Genomic DNA, 13,034 nt, shown 5'->3' on the forward strand with positions numbered 1-13,034 from the left:
ATCTTCTCCAATCACTCTGAGACGTTTCCATATAAAAAACTTACTGCTGTATCGGCAGCCCTCGGTCTTGGGGTCCAGCCTACGAGCCTAGCCTGCTCTCCTGGAGCAACTCCACGGCCGCAAGTCCATGTCCTCTGCACCCGTCTGCTCGCTGAAACCTTCTGCCTCCTTCTGGAGCCCCCAGAAGCATAGAACACCCTCCTTTCCAGTTGCCTTAACACAACCCTTCAAAGTGACTATGCTGACCATCCCTGTTCACCAGGACTCCACTCTCTGTCCCTTCTTTCTAGCTTTCAAAACTTGGCTCAATTCCATCTCCAGGAAGCTTTCCTGACCATTCCTGCCCCAATCCTTCCTCTGGCCCCTTAGTACCTCGTCTGTTTCACTCACGGGAGCTCAACAAATGCCACAAGACCTTCCACACAGACTCAGCTCTTCTCCACACACACTTTACAAGCATCCTCGGAATGGAGACAGTATTTTGCCTGTCTTCATGGAGGAGAATCTCACTTAGCCAACCTCCACTGGGCTGACCAAGCCCCTCCAGGCCTCACTGAGGATTCACTTGCCAAGAGTCAGCTGTGCTTATTCTAAACCTCTTTACAGTAGTTCTATTTGTTCCATGATTATGGTTTATCTAAATAGCAACTGAGATATGAATGCAGAAAAGGTTCTGATCTCTATGAAAATTAAAGTGATCTAGAACAGCAATTCTGAAATTACAGTCTTAGATGATATCTGGGGTCCCTGAGGTAAGAATTATTTTTATTATAATATTAAGACATTGAAAGCTTTTGCACTCTCATTTTTCAGAGGCTATATGAAGTGTGATGAATGTGTGCCTGTGCAGTCCTGAATTTTATAGAAATTTCTAAGGTAGAAGTTTAGGGTATAAATATATGTTTTCAGAGATTAACTCAGTTTGTTCTCAGGACTTTTATCTAAGTTCTTGCCAGTAAATTTAAGTTAGATCTACTATAATCTCTGTTATCTCATGATCATCCAAAAAACCGTTATTCTGAAATCCTGTAGATTTGCAAAAGTATGTATAAAAACAATGCCATTCTTTAGATAACTTCTTTTATTTTGGAAAACATAGCTTTTTAAATAAAATATGCTTTTATAATGTTAACATGTATTGGCCTTATTTTTTTGTTTTAAATAAATAACTTCTTAAATTTCTCAGTTTTGATTTTTAATACAATAAATATTTATATATCCACATAAACAAAAACAATATTAAGGGGTCCTAAGATCAAAAAGTATGAAAACTACTAATCTAGAAAGCCTTGTTACAAATGGTAAAAATAATTACAATAAAATTAGGTGTGTGCATAAAAGAAGTACGATTCTAAACGCAGACTGGTTTGCAAATGTCTATTAAGTTTTTAATTTTTTTTTAAATAAATGCTAATTAACAGGTGTATTTAATCTTTTACCCAACAATCTCACTACACAGAATTTACTCTATTTTCTTTTTTGTTGGGGGGGGGGGTTGCTGGGCAGTACAGGGATTGAAACCTGGACCCTGGTGTTACTGGCACCACGCTCTAATCAACCGAGCTAACCAGCCAGCCCTACAGAGGTTATTCTGTAGTAATACCCATGTGGGAAATGCCATTTGTACAAAGTTATTCCTTGCAGGATTGAATGTAACAATGACGGGAAAATACTGAAAGCAACCCAAGGTGGTAGTTGTGGGGGTGTGAGGGGGTGATATGTGTTGGTTAAAAAAAATGAAGGTACTTCCATATTACGGAATACACAACTATGATAAAAGAATGCTAAAAGCATGCTATATGCCAATATGAAAAGATCTAATATGAGGGTACTTGAAAAAGTTCATAAAAAGATTTGAATTATCTTTTAATTCTACAATTCCACAAACTTTCTGAAGTTCCTTAATACAGTTGCTAGGTAAGAAAAGCAAGGAGCTGAACGACGTCTTAAATGCTACCTTGTGGCACTTACTAAAGCCAGGGGGGTAGAGACAGGGCTTTGTTTTGTCTTTTACTGTTTGATTTTTGAACTGTATAAATATAGAGCCAAAGACTAATGAAAAACATTTGATAAAATAAAGGCAACAGGAAATCAGAGGTGATCTATTTAAGTGTGATTTTTATATACAAACAATTTGCAAGTCTACTTAGGGGATCTACAGATTCAAAGAAAAGGCCTTGATCCTAAACCAAAGTTTTAGTGCATAAAAATACATACACATTTTTTAAGACAAAATAAATTATTTAAAACATGTATTTTTTAAATTCCCAACCTTTAACTGATGTTTTTTATTATCTAATACTGAGTGCACTGACTAGGAGAGCCACTAGGGACTCAATAATACATTTAGGAGTCACCTTCTCATTCCACCAAACCCCAGGATTCTCCTGAGCCTGCTGCTGGAGAAAGAAGGTCAGGAGGCCTGAGAACAGTCAGATCTCAGGTTGCCAAGGCAGGGAATTTGGTTTCCCACGGCTGGGCATGCCAGGCTGATTCTGTGGCTGCCCGGCCTCCTGTGGCCTCCTGTCCTTGTGCAGGTTGGAGGGCCCAGCAGGGAGCTCTGCCTCCCAATCTTAGCTGGGCCCAACCAGAGACACTCTCTGGGAGGCTTGATGGCCCAAGTAAGGGAGGGGACAAGGCAGACGGGGCTCAGAGACATTGTGATGAGGCTGTCCTGCTGCCCCTTGGGAGGACCTGAAGCCCGAGCTGGCAGCAGTCCCAAGTTAGCAGACTCTGGACTCCTTATCTCCTGGCATTCTGACAGCCCGCCAGCCTCGAGGTCACAGAAGTCCCACTGCAGACATCTACCGGGTCCTGGAGGGGGCCCCAGCAACAGGCTGCTTTCTCACCCACTCCCCACCTCCTATGTCTCCACGGAGTCTGAAAAGAGAAATAAATAGAAGACTGCTCCAGGAGAAACTTCTATCACAGAGGTAAAGACCACCTCTCTAGCCCCCAATAAGCATAGGGACAAAGGAAAAGACTCGGACCATCAACAATTTCCTCATCACATTTAGCAATAAAAATAGTCAAGTCTCTTGACCACTAGCAAGCAATGTGACTTTGGAACACCAGTTAACCTCTCTGGATCCAGTTTCTTTCACTGTAAAACTAAGGGGCTAGACTTGAAGATTGCCAAAGTCCCTCCAGTGAATATCCTATCATTCTGTGGTTCTGCAAAAATGGCTAACTGCTACTTTCTCCAGGAGTCAAATGTGAAGAGGCTATTATTCTGGCAGGTCCTGATGCCTAGGCACATACAATCCATTTGCAGCATGACTACTTGGACCCCAAGATGCCATAAATATTGGACAACGGATTAGGGTTCCTCCTGGAAGAGTGTGGGGTGTGAGCAGGTAAAGAAAGAGGAAGAAGGTGGGAAGGGTTTGAAAACAAGTCCCATGACTGATATGTACCACACACATCTGCGCACGCACACACAGGCAAAGGTGTTTTCTGGCTACAGAGGAATAAATCACAGTAGCTACCCAAAATAAAGGTGAAAAAAAGCTCTTTTCCCCAAGATTGCCCAGTGAATCTGTGGGACCATCCCCCGCAGGCCACAGAAAAGCAGCCTACTCAGAAGAGCAGGGAAATTTCATCCATGTTGCTATAAAGGAGATGAATCTACCTTGACTGGGCTCACACCATTCCTACGACGTACGTATCAGCTACCAGGACCCCTAATTAATCCATTTCATCCCACAAAGATGATGATGACGATGACAAGGAGCCCTTCACTATGTTCCAGGCACAATCACAACATCCCACAAGGCAGTAAGAACAGACCCACAGAGGTTAGGAAATTTCTCACTGCTGGAGAGTGATGGGCCAGGATTTGAACAGACACTTCTAGCTCAAAAGCCCTGAATTCTGCTACAGTACATCATCTCTACTAAAGCACTCCCTTCTCTGAACTTAACTGTACACAGCAATGTTACCACCTCATTCTTCATCTAAGGATGCTGTTTCTCGCCAACAAGAGTCTGAGCTCGAAGGGCAGGAGCCGGGCCTTCTGCGTGCACCTGCCACAGCAGCCGGCATAGACCAGAGGCTGTACTTATGTGCTTTGGCAGTCACAGAGCTCTGTACCTCATAGAGCCCACAATTCATACTCTTCTTCTTGCTTAAATGACAAGGCCCATAACGAAACGCACCCACCCATCCCCTTCGACTCTGTACTGACTGGCTGCACTGTCTCAATACTGGTTCTTATCTCTCCCTCGGCCCTGCCCTCTCCAAGTTCCCAGAGGCCAGGTGAATAACAAAAGCTAGAACAAGCAGGAAGAAGCCTTCTGGCCTGGTCCTTCGACAGTACACAGGGTCTCCCCCCTTCCTGTTTGGCGCCCATTAGTCAACCGCACCATCCACCGGTTTATCTCCCAACTACCACGCAGCTGATGAACAGCTACCCCTCTGAGCCTGCTACAGGAGATGGACTAAGTGGCTTCTAGGTGCCAGCTACTAAAAGTCACGATTCTGTACATCCCTTCTCTTGCTTCATCAAGAAGGAAAGTTCCTGTTTGGGGGGCTTGCGTTTTAAGAGGTAAGGATTACAGAATTGTATATACCGTCAATACGAGATTATTCTGACCTGACCCCTTCTCAAGGTCACTAAGCAACTTAGGAGCCAAGAGGGGACAGAGGCCAGTCCCCCCGACATTCTAAGATCACCACTGCCCAGCAGCAACATGCCTATCCCAATGGCCTGGGGATCAGGGGTAAGAACGACTAAAGATACAAATCCAAAGCCAGAGTTGCTCCAAGAAGAAGAGCCAGGTCCAAGCTGCTCCTGCCACCACCCTACCATTTAGGCCACAGGAAAGCACTCAGCCCCTCACCAGATCATGCTCCGAGTCCTCTTGGACACGCACGCCATTTAACTGTTTGGAGAAATCACTCTTTTGGGAACACAGGCCCAGGCAGCCACTAGATCCTCAAAACTGAACCCACAACCCTGAGTTGAGGAAACGTTCCTGGCTTAACTGGACCTCGGCATCACAAGGTGACACTGCTTGGATGGCTACTATGTCCCGCTGCCCTAATCCACCAAGAGGGGGCAGCCTGAACCAGAGCACCTAACTTGGTCAGTACGGACCAAAAATAGCCAAAAAACCATCCTCGCGGGTAAGCCACGTTGGAGTTGAGCTCAGTGTGTCCTTTGTCATTCTGAGGCTGCAGCTACCGGTCAGCCGGAGGATGTGGGGCATTTACCTTCAGCCGGGAGCTGGTCTGGCGAGGAGATGGGGACACAACTCCTGGAAAGCAAAGTCCAGACACAAACGCCCCATTGGGGCCGCGCATCGATCTGCCATCTACTCCCTACTGCTTCTGTGCCCCGTGCCACCGGCGCAGGAAGCCTAGTCTCCGCCTCTCCGTGCGCCTCTTCACGCTCTGAGCACCCTTGTCTGACTCACACATCCCGCGCTCTCCAGCCCAAGGGACCGCGGCTGTGACCTTCCCCCTCGCCATCGTGGCAGCAGAGGCAGGTGCCGCCTCCTCGCAGGCGTCCGTGCCCGGGAGGCTCCCCGGTTTCGCCCGAGGCTTCGGAACCGCAGCCCAGCTCCCGGTCCTCCGCACAGCGGGTCCCCCGCCCCCACCCGGTGCCCCCTGGCCTGCCCATCCCGCGTCCCGCGCGGCCCCGCCGCCCGCCCAGAGCCCTCACCTGCAGCTCTCGAGCACAGCACCAGGCGCCGCGCGGCCTCAGCGCCAGGCCGGAGGCGGCGGGCGGCGGGGAGCAGCGCAGTCCGTCGGTCCCGCGAGCAGCGCGCGCCGAGCCCCTTCCCTGCGTCCAGCCCGGCGCGGTGCGCATGCCCGGCTATATAAGCCGCCGCGTCAGCCGCGCGCCCCGCCCCCCGCCCCCTCCCCCGGCTGCCACGTGGGCCGCCCCGCCGAGCTGCGGGAGCCAGCGCGCGGCCGGGGACAGCGCCAGCAGGCGCTCGCGGCCAGGGCTCCGAGGCGAGCGAGCTCGGCCTCAGCTGCCAGCTCTTCCGCGAGTTCCAGTCTTGACTCACGGAGGCCCACCGGCTCCTCCTTCTTCTGGAAACCCCCCAGTCGTCCCTTTCCCCACTTACAGGAATCTTTCACAACCTGATCTCCATCCCTACAATCCTGGGACTGAGAGTGCCACTCACTTCCGATTAGTCTAAAAAGCTTCTTTCTTTCCTCTCGAATCCTGAAATTAGAAGGGTCACCCCCCATAGACGATGTTTCTTCTGAATATTTCCACCAGCCAAAAGAACCGAAATTTCCTGATATTAGATTCACTCTTCAAACTAGATATCGCGCCACTTCCCCACGATAATTACACTCCTAAAGAGCCATGTCTGTTGGGGCTGGCCAGTTGCTCAGCTGGTTAAAGCGCGGTGTTATAACGCCAAAGTCAAGGGTTTGGATCCCTTTACTGGCCAGCCGCCAAAAACAAAACAAAAAAAACAACCCATGCCTGTTAACCCAAAGCTAGGAAAAATGTTAAGTTTTGTGAGGCTGTCCTCGAGTCTCTTTCGATCTGGGTTATGCCTACTGAGATGGATATCAGGGCTTGGATATGCAAATTTCTTGAGAAAATAAACCATCCATTAAACTTCCATTGTTCTGTTCTGCTGGACATTAGGATTACTTCCTCTACAGTTACACCAGCTGCCACCTGGGTCTAGGGGGCCCAACGGAAGGGCTTTCTAGCAGAACTGTAGCCAATTTACCCACGCTCCTGTTCTAGCACGACCTTGCCCAGCCGGCACTAGCTGTCTCTGAATTAGTGTTGCGAAAGGGGACAACATCCCACTCCATGCAAGTCTTGGGAAGAGCACCCCCATGATGGCTGTGCGAAGGAGGAAAGGAAAGCAGACAACCCCTGCAGCAGGTGGCAGGAAGGATCCGGTGGTCAACGGCAGCTTACCCTTCAGGGCTGGATAGAGAGAAAGAAACCGCTGAGGCTAGGGCTGAGCAGACCAGATTCTTCATGTCACTCTTGAAGAGACTAACTGGGCCCTGGGTTTTTCTAAAATTCAGTTATCCTCACCCTGTAATTACAGTGCCCTAGTGGGTAAGGGTGGAGTGGTGACATTTCTCTCATTTACTCTCCAAGTGATTTCAAAGTAACGATATCTCTTGCAGAATTTCCCTCAGAGCCCCTTCATCTTTGTATTATCCCTTTATATGCAAGTTTCTTGGTTAAACTCAGTGTTTTTCAGGCTCTGTGTCACCCATTTGGGACTCTAATCCCACCTGCAATGGGCTGTCAGAAATGACCCAGTCCCTGCCATGCCTTTCCTTGAAGCACTGGAAAAGAAATGAGAAGCCCACCCAGAGATAAAGTGAAACGAGCATGCTTCAAACACACAGAGCTCTGAATAGTATGAAACCAGTGAATACATATCCCAAAGGAGTGTTCATGTCTTCTTAAAACCAAGGTCCAAGAGCAACCCCATGGCTTTTCCAGGAAAGGTGTCACTAGGACACGCAGGAGAATAAGGCACCTGTCTGAGGGTCTGTTCACAGTGCAGAGCAGGGAGGCAGGGCAGGAAGACACCCACCACAGGCCTATCACGGCCTTCTCACTTGTTTGCAAGCAGACTAAGGGAACAGCTGCCAAAGTCCACCTGGTCAACCAAAGCTGATAAGCTATCAGTGTCCATTAGGGGAATATAATTAATTATTAACACAGCACAAAATCAAAAGGCCTTAATTCTCTGTATCCACCTGCACACAAAGTTCTTTTAGGTATACCCTCACTAAATTCCACCTGGTCACTGAGTAGTAGTCTCTCCTGCCCACTGCCAGTTTAGGGTCCACATAATCACTTCTTTCCACTTAATATGCCCTTTTTCCCTATTCTTACTACATTTCCACTTGTCAAAATTCTAATTTTTCAAAGTCCCCTCCCTTCAGCAAGCTTCTTGATTCTTCTGGAGTATATTTGATCTACCCTTTCAAACTCTGACTGTAACTAACCTATACTAAAAAATACTAAACACTGCCAACTTCAGGATAAATAACAATACAGCAAACAAAAATTTCACAAAATGTCCTTAGTACATGCAATGCACTGATATATTATAGTTCAATTTTTTAAAAATTGCCACTAAATTGATTTCATGACCATTATTGGGTTGTGATTCACAAAATTAAAACATATATGGTTTATGGTACTTACATGTTTCCCTTAAAATTATTTCATTCCTATTTCTAACCTTATTAGACCTTAAATCTGCCTTGCACATAACAGATTCTCAATAAATATCTGTTGGATGAATGAATGGCCCAGCTCACTACAAGTTCAATGCTGGGCAATATTTAAGGGAACTAAGCACAAAAATGACATTTTTGTTGCTGCGATTTCCCTCTGACAAGATACCATAGCTACCTGACAACAGATATGTAGACAGATTTCCCATAGCTCAGGTGAGTGGAACAACTTTGGGAAAGAAGCCAGAAATATGAGATTGTGCATAGCGTGGAGCTAGAGACCGAGAAAATCAAAGCCCTGCGGGGTAGTTTGTGTTGACACGGAAGCAACTTGATCAGTAGGTTGGGGCCAAGACCCCTCTTCCACTCCCCAGCTGTTGGGCCAGCTCAAGACCAAGCTGGGTTTGGCTGAAGGGAGACTATAAGTTTTTTTACAGCTTGTCAAGGGATCAATGACCAGATTTCTCTGATTGTTTCTTGGGGAAAAATGAATTTTCTATGTTTTGGCCTGGCTTAAATGCAAGAGGATTGGAGGGAATGTGAAGATTCTGTTCAACCCCAAATCATGTCAGAGGACACGTGCACACCACACACTCGTTCAGCCAAGAGTTAGAATATCTTTAGAAGCCACAATTGTTAATTATTTGTGTTATCATCTGATGGTTTCAGCAGACAAAAAAGACAATTGTAAATAACACTTAGTTCCATATCAAGTAATCTATAGGAATTTGCCCATTTTATCTAACTTGTCTAATTTGTTGGTATAGAATTGTTCATAATATTCTTACATTCCTTTTTTTTTTTTTTTTTTTTTCCTGTAAGGTTGGTAGTAATGTCCCCTCTTTCAATCCTGATTTTAGTAATCTGAGTCTTCTTTTTTTCTTGGCCAGTCTAGCTAAAGGTTTGCCCGTTTTGTTAATTTTTTCAAAGAACCAACTTATGGCTTTATTGATTTTCTCTATTTTTTGCTCTTTATTTCATTCATTTCTGCTCAGATCTTTATTTTAAAAATATTTTTGTCCTCACCTTTGAATGAATATTATGCTGGGAACAGAATTCCAAGTTGACAGTTGGGTTCTTAAGTTATTCCTTTTGTTTTAAGGCATGTATTGTGGTTCATGAATAGTCTGCTGGTAGTTTTGACTTCCTTTCTTTGTAAGCAATCTATTTCTGGTTGTTTTTAAGATTCTGTCTACAGTTTCACTATAAACAGGTGTTCTATAGTTTCACTACAGTATATCTAGCAGTGGATTTGCTTTTCTTTACCCTAAATGAATTTCTTCAATTACATAATTTTTATGTCTTTAATTCTGGAAAATTCTGTCTTTATAACTTCCGTTTTGTCTGTCACCCATTCTATTTTAATCTTCAGGAATTTCTCTTAGACAAATGATGGACCTTCTTGTTCTCTCCTCTTTTCTTCCATAGGTCCTCTCTCTGTTACAATCCAATTTACTGTATTGGTGCCTGCATGGTTCTGGAGCTTTCACCAGTCCGGGCCAATCTTTATGTTAATTTTTCAGCTTGTGCTAATTTTTCAGCATGCCAGTAATAAAAACTAAGACTACACACACCTGTATATGGCCCAGGCTTGAAGATTTCTCCTGGACACCTTCTTAATCCCTGTCCATATGCCCGATCAAATAGCAAGTTTGTCCTTGCCACTACTCTAGGATAGCAGGGATTTTCTAGTCCCCTTCCAGGTTCCAGCTCTCATCCAGCAGACTTAACTCTAGCAATCCTGCACCTTACAGGGTCTGAGGCTGCATCTCTTGTCCTTACCTGAAAGAAAAAACCTCAGGGCTCCTGCCCCTGTACTTTGTCCATACCCCTGGGGCCTGTGCTGGCATAAACTATTACCACTCTGGCTTCCCTTTCTCGTACCAGGATATTAGACCTGCTCCCTCCCTCCCGCTCCCCCTCTTCTTTCCTTCCCCTCCTTCCATTTCTTTGTCAGAATGGTCAGCTCAGTCTGCCATGTTGCCAGAAGTGTCCCTGTTTTCCTCATTTTTAAAAAAGGCTCTATTTTTTAGAGTTTTAGGTTCACAGCAAAATTGAGCAGAAAGTATAGAGACTTCCCATATACTCCCAGCCCTCACATACACACATCCTTCCCCACTATCAGCATCCCACCCAGAGTGGCACATTGTTACATCCAACAAGCCTACATTGACATATCATTATCACTCAAAATCTATGGTTTACGTTAGGGTTCACTCTTGGTGGTGTACATTCTATGGGTTTTTAAAAATTCATAATTATGTATCCACCCTTACAGTATCATAGTGAATAGTTTCACTGCCCTAAAATCCTCTGTACTCCACCTATTCGTCCACCTTTTTCCACAACTCCTGATCCTTTTACTGTCTCCATAGTCTCGCCTTTTGCACAATGTCATATGTTGGAATCATACAGATTCAGGTTGGTTTCTTTCATTTAGTACAGTAATACACATTTAAGTTCCTCTATGTCTTTTCTTTTCTTTTTTTTTTGGTTGCTGGCCAGTATGGAGATCCAAACCCTTGACCTTGGTGTTGTAACACTGCACTCTAATCAACTGAGCTAACTGGCCAGCTCCCTTCATGTCTTTTCATGAAGTCATAGCTCATTTCTCTTTAGAGCTGAATAATATTCTACTGTCCAGATGAACGATAGTTTATCCATTCAGCTACTGAAGGGCATATTGCTTGCTTCCAAGTTTTTGGCAGTTATAAAGAAAGCTGCTATGAACATCCATGTGCAGGATTTTATGTGCACACAAGTTTTTGCCTTCTTTGGGCAAACACCAAGGAGCATAACTACTGCATCTTAGGTAAGATAATGTTTACTTTTGTAATTAGCTGCCAGACTATCTTCCAAAGTGGCTGTACCATTTTGCAGTCCCACTACCAATGAATGAAAGTTCCTGTGTCTCTACATCCTCATCAGCCTTTGGCATTGTCAGTATTTGGATTCTGGCCAATCTAACAGGTGTGTAGAGATATCTCTTGTTTTAATTTGCAGTTCCCAGAGGACATATAACATTGGACATCTTTTCACGTGCTATTTCCCATATGTACATCACCTTTGGTTAAGTGTCTGTTCAGGTCTGTTGCCCATTTTTTAATTGTGTTGTTAGTTTTCTTATTCTTAAGTTTTAAGAGTTCTTTGTATATTTTGGATAACATTACTTTATCAGATACGTGTTTTGCAAATATTTTCTCCCAGGCTGTGGCTTGTCTTCTCGTTCTCCAGCTTTTCCTCGTTTTTTTTAAAAAATAAAGTAAGTCCAGACAGGAAAAGTTACTAAGAAACTCACATAAAGGGCCGGCCCGTGGCTCACTCGGTAGAGTGCGGTGCTGATAGCGCCAAGGCCCCGGGTTCGGATCCCATATACGGATGGCCAGTTCGCTCACTGGCTGAGCGTGGTGCTGACAACACCAAGTCAAGGGTTAAGATCCCCTTACCGGTCATCTTTTAGAAAAAAAAAAAAAAAAAAAAAAAGAAACTCACATAAAGATAGCCATACAGCCCAAAAGAGAAAATAGGATCTTCTCCAGGAATCCCAAATCTCTGAGAAATTAATTTCAGGGCCAAATTTTAATGTTTTCAATATAAAGAGCTAATCATTTCTAAAATTCTTTCTTTTTTCACACCATTCAACAAAATGCTGCCCAAGTACAAACAGTCCTGTAACATTGTATAGAAATTAGGTTCTTTCTAGAATGAGTTCAAGAAGCACCACATCATTTAAGAATGGATTTTCTAAATAAATATAAAAAACTGCAGTGTTCTTAAGGGATGTAGTGGTGAAGCAAGCAGCCAAGGTGCTTTGGGAAGGTATTTTTAAGGGTTATAGACGCACTGTAAAGTACAGTCATACGCCACATAATGTTTCGGTCAACAACTGACTGCATATGCAAACAGTGGTCCCATAAGATCATAACACCATTTTTTATTGTACCTTTTCTATGTTTAGATACACAAATACTTACCCTCATGTTACAACTGCCTACAGTATTCAGTACAGTAACATGCTGTACAGGTTTGCAGCCTAGGAGCCATAGGCTATACCATATAGCCTAGGTGTATAGTGGGCTATACAGTGTAGGTTTGTGTAAGTGCACTCTGTGATATTCACACAACGATGAAATTGACTAATGACCCATCTCTCAAAACATATCCCCATTGTTAGGTGACACATGACTGCATATGTAAAGAAGGGCAAGCATTAAGAGTGTGGGTGATGGGAAGGCTAGGAAGCTGGCTCTCCGGCTCTCAGGCTGATAGGAACTGTCTGATGGGAAAAGAAATCTAATAAACAAGCAAGACACACACACACACACGCACGCACGCACGCACGCACGCACGCACGCACGCACACACACACACACCACACTCTCTCTCTTTCTCCCTCTCTCTCTCGCTCTCTCTCTCGTCTGTCCCAGAAGTGAGACTGCTAGTACCTTTTCCAATAAGTCTTACTGCCCAGCCCATAAGAAAATCATCTGGGTACCAATGCTGGAGTAGCACCCTGTGTGCAGAGCAATAAATGAATGACTCTAAGAAGCACTGCGGTCTCTGAAGGACAAGAACTGTATCAATATAATAAGTAAGTCACATTATTTTAAAACAACTACACATTTATACAAATTTTCTTTTTATTTCACACCCCATGACCCAACCATTTGGCACTAATAAAACCAAAAAACAAGGCAAGAAAACTAGGAATAAAAAGTGAAGAAATTTTTGTATTATATTCAAGTATTTGTTCTGATTATCTAAGAGAAAGAGAGTATTAGGAAATCCAACTTCAAAAGAGAAATTCAAAATGCTGCTAAAGATAATTAGAAAACTAATCTGTTAAG

General features: G+C 44.4%; 1 protein-coding gene across 7 annotated transcripts in view; it reads right to left on the reverse strand.

The window, feature by feature from the left end:
* The window catches only part of SLC39A14 (solute carrier family 39 member 14), a 46,220-nt gene extending 40,436 nt beyond the window's left edge, over positions 1-5,784 (reverse strand). For 2 of the 7 annotated variants that reach the window (XM_063086448.1, XM_063086447.1), the window contains exon 1: positions 5,666-5,784. The gene's annotated coding sequence lies outside the window, so the exon portion shown is untranslated. The remainder of the gene's footprint in view (positions 1-5,665) is intronic. The other 5 variants (XM_063086445.1, XM_063086441.1, XM_063086444.1 and 2 more) reach the window with 3 other exon arrangements.
* Between the last annotated feature and the right edge of the window lie 7,250 nt (positions 5,785-13,034).

The sequence above is a fragment of the Cynocephalus volans genome, chromosome 2, assembly GCF_027409185.1.
Source record: "Cynocephalus volans isolate mCynVol1 chromosome 2, mCynVol1.pri, whole genome shotgun sequence".
In the NCBI taxonomy this organism is placed as follows: Eukaryota; Metazoa; Chordata; class Mammalia; order Dermoptera; family Cynocephalidae; genus Cynocephalus; species Cynocephalus volans.